The sequence below is a fragment of the Podarcis liolepis genome, assembly GCF_965112155.1.
Source record: "Podarcis liolepis genome assembly, chromosome: 4".
NCBI lineage: Eukaryota > Metazoa > Chordata > Lepidosauria > Squamata > Lacertidae > Podarcis > Podarcis liolepis.
Window position 1 is genome coordinate 32,592,385 of NC_139558.1, and position 11,312 is coordinate 32,603,696.

The window sequence follows — 11,312 nt, forward strand, 5'->3', positions numbered from 1 at the left end:
CAAACTGCTAGATTGGCAGGAGCTAGGACCGAGCAATGGGACTGAGCAACGGGAGCTCACCCCGTCGCGGGGATTTGAACCGCCAACCTTCCGATCGGCAAGCCCTAGGCTCTGAGGTTTAGACCACAGCACCACCTGCATCCCTCAATGTAATGTAATGTAATGTAATGTAATGTAATGTAATGTAATGTAATGTAATGTAATGTAATGTAATGTAATGTAATGTAATATTAGTCACATCAATTAGCACTTAAATGGCCCCTCTTTTGGTTGTCTCCTGTCCTAAAAGGCTCTTATGCTGCCCCAGGATTCTCTTGGAGAAATATGCAAAAAATATATACAAAATGAGAGATTGTTATCTCATTGCACTGTAGCTAAAGGAGCAGCTTTCATGTATGAAACATTATGTAAATTAACCGTAGCAAGTGCTCTAAGTATTAGTGACTGGCTCAATATAAATATTTGTGTTTTGTTAACAATAGAACAGAATAGTTTATCATTGAGGGGCAGTATTTCAATATGAGTAGAAAACTTTTTTAACAAAAAAGCACTGAGTATACAGTGGTACCTCGGGTTACATACGCTTCAGGTTACATACGCTTCAGGTTACAGAGTCCGCTAACCGAGAAATAGTACCTTGGGTTAAGAACTTTGCTTCAGGATGAGAAGAGAAATCGTGCTCCTGCGGCGTGGCAGCAGCAGGAGGCCCCATTAGCTAAAGTGGTGCTTCATGTTAAGAACAGTTTCAGGTTAAGAACGGATCTCCAGAACGAATTAAGTACTTAACCCAAGGTACCACTGTACTAAACAAAGAAAATATTTGCTATTAAAAGTTCACCGCATGGGAAAGTACTTGGAAATCATCTAGTTCAGTATTTCCCAAACTTGGGTCTCTGAAAACAGGGAGACTACAACTCCCATCATCACTAGGTAGCAGGACCAGTGGTCAGGGATGATGGGAGTTGTAGTCCAAAAAATAACTGCAGACCTAAGTTTGGGAAACACTGATCTAGACTTGATTTCCTGTGGCTCTCCAGATACTGTTGAACTCCAGTTCCCATCAGCTCTAGCCAGCACGGCAAATGGCCAAGGATGTTAGTAGTTGTAGTCCATCAACATCTGGAGGGCACCATGTTGGCAACCTCTCTTTTACTACACTGAGACTTGCCCATATCCATATCTATCTCAACAGGTCCATGTACAGGGTGAGTCCTTTAAAAGAGGCCCCGTGGATACACATGTTCCATGGGGCCTCTTTTAAAAGACTGGCTCTGTATATTAACGAGCAAAGAAAACTCTAGCGCTAGTATGCCTAGAAGCTCCGGGTTGATTCATGTGGGAAAAGGTGGTCCTTGAGGTATCAAGAGTCCTGAGGTCAACCCTCAAAGAGCTATCAGGTACAGCAGACAACCTTTCCACTTTCCTAGGCTTATAGGAAAAAACAGCTGAGGATGCCATGGGGTTTTCTGAATGGTATTGGGGGAGAAATCTGATTTCATCATTTAAAGGTGAACTTACTTAGGCACTTTCCAAAATAATATGCAAACTGAAACAGCCATCCTTTGGAATTTGCATGTTTCCAACTGTTGCAGTAACGTTCTCTAACCAATTAATGTATACAAAACTACATATAATAGGGCAAAGTGTGTGTATAAATGCATGTATTAGCAGAAATAAAATACAGAAATGCATTACGTTAGGAAACTTTGCTTTATGGCAGTGTGTTATATTAGGCAAAATTGAATACAAATGTGTATATTAAGATGAATTTTAATGAGAACTTCAAATAAAATCTCGTGGAAATGTGGAAAACTGAAGATTAGAAAAATAAGAAACTTGGAGAAACCAAAACTGGCAGATTCACTCATTTCCAGGTTTTCAAGAAACACAGGGCCACAGGAAGGCTGCAGAGTGCAGACCACAAAGAGATGGTGTGTAAAATGAATGGCTCACCCATTGGCCACCTTGAAAGGGAAGCATAACAAAAAAAGCTGCACCCAACCTATTTCACCAAATTTTTCTTTTCCATTTCACCATTTTTGGATGCTATTTTTTTTCTCATAAATGGATGGAGAACGGCCAAGGAAAGAAGTATTCAACATAGTGCTACAAAATACAAATTCCTTAAAGGAAAGAAGAAAACACCCAGGTTCATAAACTATTGTGGGGGCATATTTCTATGGAAATCAACACTAAGCAGGGAAGCGAACTAATAAGAACTGAAACAGCTTCTTAAACAGTAGCACAGTTCATGTACTTCTGAATGACGTAAGTCAATTTGCATCTGCTGTTTCTATTTTTCTGGATCCAAATCACATGTGGCCTTATCCATAAAGATTTATTTACGCATTACTCTCACGGGAAGAAAAGTCTGCTACACTCCTGGTGCATCTTGGATTCCACAAATGTAATTTCCTTAGAAAAAGGCATATTTCACAGAAAGGAAGCCTTGAGGGGACAAAGAGCTTTATGTTATTACGAAGCCAGAAAAATACAGTAGAAGTATGAGCCAGGTAGTCACCACAACAAAGACAGTCTGTCATGAACTGTTTTTCCAGCTTCGTGAGGAAATGATCTGACTGACATATTAGATCAGGCTCCTTATAACTGAGTGGACTTGTGCTGGCTGTCTGATTTCAGACTCACACATTTTTAGCTTTCAGCAACGAGGCAGTCAAGTGAAGTGTCTTAACCACTTGATTGCAATAACAAGATGGAATCTAGTGGGGTTCATTATGAGTTAACAACTCATGCACCACAAATTAACCCAGAGCATCTTTCCCTCTCCCCTTGTTGAACAGCTGATAGTCTGGTGATCAAGTGACAACATTAACATGTTTTAGTGTGTCTTCCACTGACTGGTCATTAATGAGGTAAGAAAGTTAATTGCCATACAGTGAAACTGTCCAGTAGCTGTTAGTAATGGGAAAGATATAGTTGTACACACGAGTTTTGAGAACTAGTTTCAGCAGCCTTCCATCTCAGCTGTCACCAGGAGTGGCGGACTTTGGGGTCTTAAATTGCAGTGGCGCCTTGTGCAACATGTTACTGCAACATTTGGCACCCGCAGCCTCTCACCTTCCAGTCTACTTCATAGTTGTGGCACCCCCAAGGCTCCAGGGCCAATGCAACTGAACCAGTCGTTCTCCCTAAATCTACCTTTGGTGCTCTGCTAAGCATTGCTCCCACATAAGCCCCACAGGAAGGAATCAGGGAGAAATACTTGCTGCAGGGCATATCTAAGCATCTAGCAAACATAAGGATTGCTTTTCAAATACTTCCTTATCCAACTTTTCAGATAAGTGGTAAAGGTACAGCTATCTTGCATATTTCAGGCAGCAATCCTGGCCCCACTCACCTGACAATAAGCTCCACTGAATTCAATTCTGAGTAAATATGGTTAGACTTCAGGTAAAAAGATAAAGGACCCCTGGCAGTTAAGTCCGGTTGCAGACAACTCTGGGATTATGGCGCTCATCTCGCTTTACAGGCCATTTGTCCACAGACAGTTTTTCTGGGTCATGTGGCCAGTATGACTAAGCTGCTTCTCGCGCAACAGAACACCGAAACCAGAGCAGTACACAGAAACGCCGTTTACCTTCCTGCTGGAGCAGTACCTATTTATCTACTTGCACTTTTGGGGGTGCTTTCAAACTGCTAGGTTGGCAGGAGCTGGGACTGAGCAACAGGAGCTCACCCCGTTGCAGGGATTTGAACTGCCAACCTTCTGATCGGCAAATCCAAGAGGCTCAGTGGTTTAGACTACAGCGCCACCCACTTCTCTTTGGTTAGACTTCAGAGGTGAGCCAAAATTAATAAACTGGAATTCATCCCAATCTGATGCAGGTTTCTTTTCTAACACCTTTTACAGTGTAGATTGACCAAATCTATTTACCAAAAATAAAATTCGGAAAGCTTAACTTCAAAACGTTAAATTTGTGTGTATGTGTGTGCATACTGAAAATAAATAGCTTGCCCATATGCTATACAAAGCTAGTTCTTAAATACAATAATTTCAAAACTCAGCATGACAAGGATAGCTACCTGTGGCATCAAAGCAAGAAAACAATGCAAATCTGGCATTCTAGCATCCAAGTAGACATTGGGGTGAAAATTACATTATTGCGGGGGAATGCAATGCAGTGCACACAGTTATAAGAACTCAAAGTCAGCCTGTTTAAAAACCTGTTTAAAAGGTCCTCCTGTATATACAAAGTAGATGCATTAGGACGCAAAGTATGGATTTTGAACCCACAAACTTGGGGAGAGGAGGCATAAATATAAATTAGCTGTTTACTGCATAGATAATAATCAAAGCTAAGTTCCAAACTAATGTTGAGCTAAAGTGGGAGAGGCATACAAAATGTGCTGCCGCCTTCTTTTGGACAAATATTTTGCCCCACTTTGCAAAAGCGTTCAGATGTGAAAGGCAAGAGGCGTGAACAGCCCTCCCTTGCTAGGGCAACTAGGTCCACACTCCTGACCCCAGTTCTGTCATTCTTAGGCCGCAGCCCTATGTACACATACCTGGGAGTAAGTCCCCATGGGGCATACTTCTGGGCAGACATGAGTAGCATTAAATTGTTGGGGCAGGATGGGGATGCTGGTGTGGACGCACACCCAGCTCCTCATCCCAAAGCAGTGCAGATGAACAATGTCCATATCCAGATGTGCCGCTGAATACAGATGACTTCTATCCCCACTTCAGAGGAATGTGTGTTTGGCTGCACATCAGAATGGATGCACATCCCCATTCACATTACAGTGGTACCTTGGTTTAAGAACAGCTTAGTTTATGAACAACTTGGATTAAGAACGCTGCAAACCCAGAAGTAGGTGTTTTGGTTTGTGAACTTTGCCTTGGAATAAGAACATGTTTCGCTTCCTGTTGAGTGTGTTCCATTTGTAAATTGAGTCTCCCGCTGCTATGGGAAAGCACACCTTGGTTTAAGAATGCTTTGGTTTAAGAATGGACTTTCTGAACTGATTAAGTTTGTAAACCAAGTACCACTGTATGTCCGAACTAGTCATGCAGACCTATGCACGACTAAGGCTCGATGGGCGCAAAAGGTGGGCGGGCAATGAAACTGTTAATTAACTTCTCAGTTAATTATTTCCGGTACTGATACAAGCTCTCTTCCCTGTGGTTTTTAGTGGCTTCCTCCAATAAGAGATCCAGGATATACAAGCTATTACAAGGAGAATGTTTTCAATCAGTTTCCCCCACCCGCATTTTTTACAAGACAATATAGAATTGATTGGTGTTTCTTCTTTTTTATTTATGTTGACATAATAACTATTTTCTTCTCATTTCCTGCTGTCTCTTTTTTCCACCAGTCGTGATGGATGCAGTGCGAACAACATTTGCACAGTAGATTGCTAGCACTCAGCTCTCTTCTACAAATATCTCTCCCAACTAGTAACTAGCTGATGATTGCAGGGGAAGGAAGTGTACCAGAACAATGAACACCAGGTTTGGAAATAAGAATTTGGCTGTTATAACAAAAATAGTCATTGTGAGTGTTAATCACCAAAATTGAATTTTACTGTGTACTGAACTGTTCACCAGTTTGACACCTTGAAATTGAACTAATCAATTTTTCGTGCAGGAACACCAGCTTCGAAATTGCAACCCTTAATATTCCCGGAATGGAAAGGAAAAACACAAACCTCAGATTTTAAGACTGGATTGTATTGTGTTTGATAGAGTTAGCACGGCCGTTCTACTGATGAATTTCTCCTCGACTTTCACACTGCATTAGAAGATGATGCACACTTGATTTCTACAGTGCCAGTGCAAAACGCAGGTGGTTTTTTTGTGTGTGTGGTCACAGTAGCTTAAAAAGTCTGTTAGGAGAAACATTATTTCCCTATCTAATCAGTATTTTAAAAATAATATTATAAGTGGCCAATCTTCCTTTGTTAGGGAGATTCCTTGTTTATTGCCTAGGATGGGTGGTAAATAGTTTCTTCAACAGGAACTAGTGGCTGGGACATATAAAGAAATCTCTCTTGAATTTCTGGAATGGAAAAGCTGTAAGAATTGGGGTGGTGGGGGAGTGACACATCTCACCTGTAAGGGAAGTGGCATGTGTATGTGGGAAGAAACAAGTGTTGGGGCAGATTTTCGAACAGAGAGAGAGGGAAGGAGAGAGGGAGGGAAATGATGACAAGCAAGCTAGAGATTACAGGGAATGCATTAATGCGTTTCACATCTCTGCTTTTAAAAAAATAAACAAATTGCAAGAGCAGGGCCATCCCACATAAGGAAGGTAATTAATCTTCCCCGGTTGCAACAACAAATCACGCTGGTGCTGCTATTTGATATTGCACTGCCAGTTGATGCTTCCCTTGAGGTAATTAGTGGCTGGGGCAGAAGGAGTGTTCGGCTTTTTCATCAGGCATGTGCTGAGGAGGGAAGGTTAAACCGCCTCTCGTGGTGTGGTCCCATTACTGATCACCCACCTCTCCGTCGCTATGCAGGCACCTTTATCCCAGGTTTGATCTGCAGCATCTTCAGTTAACACGGCTGAAGCAGAAGGGGATAGAAAAGATTCCTCTGCTTGAGATTCCTTGAGAGCTGTTGCCAGCCAGAGTAGGCAATACTGGTTTCATACATACCACACATTTAAAGCACATCTCCACCCCCATCGTTCAGCCCGGACACTGAGATCCAGCGCCGAGGGCCTTCTGGCAGTTCCCTCATTGCGAGAAGTGAGGTTACAGGGAACCAGGCAGAGGGCCTTCTCGGTAGTGGCACCCACCCTGTGGAATGCCCTCCCATCAGATGTGAAGGAAATAAGCAGCTATCCTATCTTTAAAAGACATCTGAAGGCAGCCCTGTTCAGGGAGGTTTTTAATATTTAATGCTGTACTGTTTTTAACACTTGATTGGGAGCCGCCCAGAGTGGCTGGGGAAACTCAGCCAGATGGGCGGGGTATAAATAATAAATTATTTTTATTATTATCTCTCTTGCCCTCCACCAAGAATCCTTGGAATTCTAGTTTGTTAAGGATCTGGGAATTGCAGCCTCTGTGAGGCATAAATTCTTTTTTTCAAGGGAGGGGTGTGTGATTTAAATGCATGGTGTGTACACAGCCAAGGTTTAAGATTCTTTGCTTTCCTATTATGCGGATATACTGCCTGGTAGAAGCATCTACTGCTTGTTTCCCTTTATGTTCTCCTTGTATACTTGCAAAATAAAGCAAACATTACAAAAATGCCCAAAGTCCCCACAGCACTTTCTCTTCCAAAGGAACCACCCAGGCAGTGTTTCTTATCACTCAGGGAAGCAGGGAGCTCACAACAATATAAAACCTTACTTATCCATTATTAAACATTATTTTAGATAAATCATTGTCAACTTGAGCTAGTGATCTCTTCCAGATGCGAACGCTCCAGTGCATATCAATAGATGAAGCTACTCTGCAGAAAGGTACGTTTGCCAAAGAGCTTCCCTCTCCATGGTGGAGACCGTAGCAATCTGCATGAACTCTGTGTGTATCTGAAGTGAATAATGTGTATTATTTAACTATATCCAGGTGACTTTTCAGGTACTGTGCTGAGCAGCCTTATCCTAAATATGCTGATACCTATTTGATGTGGGACGCGGGTGGCGCTGTGGGTAAAACCTCAGTGCCTAGGACCTGCTGATCGTAAGGTCGGCGGTTCGAATCCCTGTGGCGGGGTGAGCTCCCATCGTTCGGTCCCAGCTCCTGCCCACCTAGCAGTTCGAAAGCACCCCTAAGTGCAAGTAGATAAATAGGTACCGCTTTATAGCGGGAAGGTAAACGGCGTTTCCGTGTGTGGCGCTGGTGCTGGCTCGCCAGCTGCAGCTTCGTCACGCTGGCCATGTGACCCGGAAGTGTCTTCGGATGGCGCCGGCTCCCAGCCTCTTGAACGAGATGAGCGCGCAACCCTAGAGTCGGACACGACTGGCCCATATGGGCAGGGGTACCTTTACCTTTTATCTGCTCTGATAGATTTGTTGCTAATCACCAATATATTTCCAAAACATTTGTTAATTGGTTTGTGCAGGCAATCTTAGGATGAGGCCCTTTTTTGCTTGTTTTGAATCAGAATAATATGGAAGTGTCAACACATCTCCCAGACTCTTATATACATATACAAACTGGGCTCTGTCTGAAAAATCATGCCTGGCAACCGAGGTTGTATGAGTGCGGCCCAGAAAAATCTGGTGGAAACTGCTGATCAGCTTTTTGATGGAGATTCTGAAGCAGTGGGACTGAATCTAGTCTTCTGCTCTTTCTCCCAGAAAACTCATCATGAGTTTATAGCACTAGGCTGTACATACACAACTTAGTATGTAGGTACCACTACCACTTACTGCCAAGCATTAGTGGACTGAGTTGTAGGCTAAGAAAGCTTTGGGAGGGCTAGCAAACTTAAGCTTCATTGTATTTACAATCCAAATCTTTATTATGGTCATCAACCAGCATAAAAGGGTGGGATACAGTCTTTTAAAATCTGAAAAGCGTTTTGGAAAGGTAAAAGGTTTTGAAACAGAAGGTGAATATAAAAGTCTATAAGAATTTAGAAGCAGCTAAAAGAAACTAAAAAGGGATAGGAGCATTGAGCGGGTGTGGAAGAGCATAAAAGGTTGAAATATAAAAGATTTTAGTTGCCACTGCCTATTTCCACGTGGATTGAAAGTCATCATTCATAGTGGGGCAAGGCCACAGGAAAAGAAAGATAGTTTAAGCCAATAATTGAGTATGGTCACCCACACCCTAGCCTCCACTTTTGTGAAGCCTGTCTCTAGTCTCAGAGTAGCATTAGAAACTCATTTTGGGACTTGAAGGACTGACCTTAGAGATTTGGATTGCACAAGTTCTAGTGGTGCAGAATTGGAAAAGGGACCCAACTGGGCACCATAGAGAAGTTGTGCTATTGGCTTGGCTTCAAATAATTTAAGTTGTTGAATTAGGTTGGACGATTGTGGATACACAACATCTTTTTCCAAACATAACTCCGTTCAGCTAGGGAAAAATATCCACAACCAGGAAAACATGCTTCCATCAACATGATTGGTGATATTGTACATATATATATATCTGAGAGAGAAAGAGAATAACGGCAAATATATTGAATAACAAAATGGAATTCAATTTTTATTTTCCAGACCACTCATAACATTTGACAGAGACTATGCAAGGTATTTGACTTGATTTTATAAAGCCCCCTCTGCATTATGAAACTGTCACAAAAATCCATTTAAGTCTCAGGTTTTAATATAGATTGGCTATATTTTCAGATAGCATTTGATATGGAATATTAGAAAGCAATGGAAACTGTCAAGAGAGTATTCTGATGGTCATAAATATATCATTACTATGATGACATACTGCTGAATAGTTTTAATTGTTTTTATGAACACATTTTCAAAGCCCTAGCAAGCAAGTAACTACTCTATTTGCACTTATAAAAATAATGCTCATTATTCACTCCTTGTATCTTTAAAACTGAGTTTTAGTGGTCCTCACTTTCAGACAATTGAAACTGGTCTGATTAACTCCAGATTTTATAACTATTCTGAGTTCCAGTTTTTAAAAAAGTTGTTATTTTTCTGGCTAATCAATATTTTAAAATATCAATAGTGGCCATGGAAGAATATCTGCATATATGAATTGCCAGGTTAAGAACTGTTGGCAAAATGTCAACATTCCTCTGGTTTTGGACAAATTATTGGTCATGTCTAATGTCTAAGCCTCATTTTAATGGGATATTCAAACACATGCTTAACATTTACTGAAATCAGCCTAAGATTGTATGCAAATCCACTTGTATGAGACTTTTTTAAAAACACCACAATGTAGCATCTTGCCCCGTGTCTCATTACCACTGGGGAGTGTGCTGTTGTGCTCAGGTCCTGCTTTTGGGTCTCACATACATCTGGTTGACTACTATGATAAGGTAAAGGTAAATGACCCCTGGACAGTTAAGTCCAGTCAAAGGCGATCAAGGGGTGTGGCATTCATCTTGATTCAGGCTGAGGGAGCCAGCATTTGTCCACAGACAGCTTTCCAGGTCATGTGTCCAGCATCACTAAACCACTTCTGACACAACCGAACACCATGACGAGTGCCAGAGCACAAGGAAATGCTGTTTACCTTTCCGCCTCAGTGGTACCTATTTATCTACTTGCACTAGTGTGTTTTTGAACTGCTAGGTGGGCAGGCGCTGGGACGGAGCGATGGGAGCTCATCCCTGTCAAGAGGATTCAAACCACTGACCTTCTGATTGGTAAACCCAAGACCACAGTGCTACCTTGTATTCCCCTGCCACTATGATAACAGGATGTTGGAGCAGATGGGCTCTTGGCCTAATCCAGCAGGCTTTTTTAATGTTAGTGTACTGTTCGTGTAATTCATGTATGCCTGTGTGATCTTTGTTATTGACATTAACTAGTTGCAACAAACCATACTTCGTATCATGAGCATAAATCGTGGTGCAGGAAACACAGAAAAGTCTTTCTTTTCTTAAACTAGCCAATGGTATGGCTCTGTTACTGTCATTCCAGGGTAACCGCAAGCTGTAATTTTAGTACAATATTCATGGGAAGCCTGTTTTTTGATTGCTCATCTTTCCCACACTAATGCCCATTTCTTCAGCTTCTTCATATCCATTCTGGCATTTCACATTTTGTGGACCATTTATCAGTTCTGCTGTGAGCGAGCCAGAAAAAAAGGGGAAATTCAATGAGAACTTCCCTAAGATAACTTCATTCATTTGCAAAATGGAGAAAAGAAGCAAGCGTAATAAAAAAATCTTGGTCAGCCATTGTCTCCAAAATAAACACACAGAAGTGTTGCAAAACTAGCTTTCATATTGCTGCAGGAATTCTAGCCAGCTCATATGCAGCCATCTAATGCAGATTATTCCTGCCAGGAGCATAAATAATCTTAGCATGGTGTGTGTCTTGTAAGGGTCATTGCTGGGTTAGGGGGAGAACACACAAAAACATACCAAGTATGGTGGCAGATTTATAGAACCTCCTCTGGAACATCTCTTCACGATACGCACTTTGTCCCCGCTACAGGTTTTGGAAGCATCCAGGGGGTAAAGGCCTCAATTAAGATAGTCACAGCCTGCTGCATTTTTAACTTCTAACAATGCTCGGGAAAACCATCTGGAAATAGTCTGGATATATATAAAGAAACATTTGAAAACTGCAGGATATGTAGGAACCCGGCATCGCTGTAATTATATGGATGAAGAGGTGAACTAATGATCACCAAATTTTAAAGGAAAGGTGATTATATTAATGGCTTTCTCTTCTCATATTTTAGTG

At 41.7% G+C, this 11,312-nt stretch overlaps 1 protein-coding gene across 1 annotated transcript in view; it reads left to right on the forward strand.

Moving 5' to 3' along the window:
* Positions 1 to 5,337: 5,337 nt before the first annotated feature.
* The window catches only part of AFF3 (ALF transcription elongation factor 3), a 233,086-nt gene continuing 227,111 nt past the window's right edge, over positions 5,338 to 11,312 (forward strand). The window contains exons 1-2 of the mRNA XM_083501640.1: positions 5,338 to 7,436; positions 11,061 to 11,273. The gene's annotated coding sequence lies outside the window, so the exon portion shown is untranslated. The remainder of the gene's footprint in view (positions 7,437 to 11,060; positions 11,274 to 11,312) is intronic.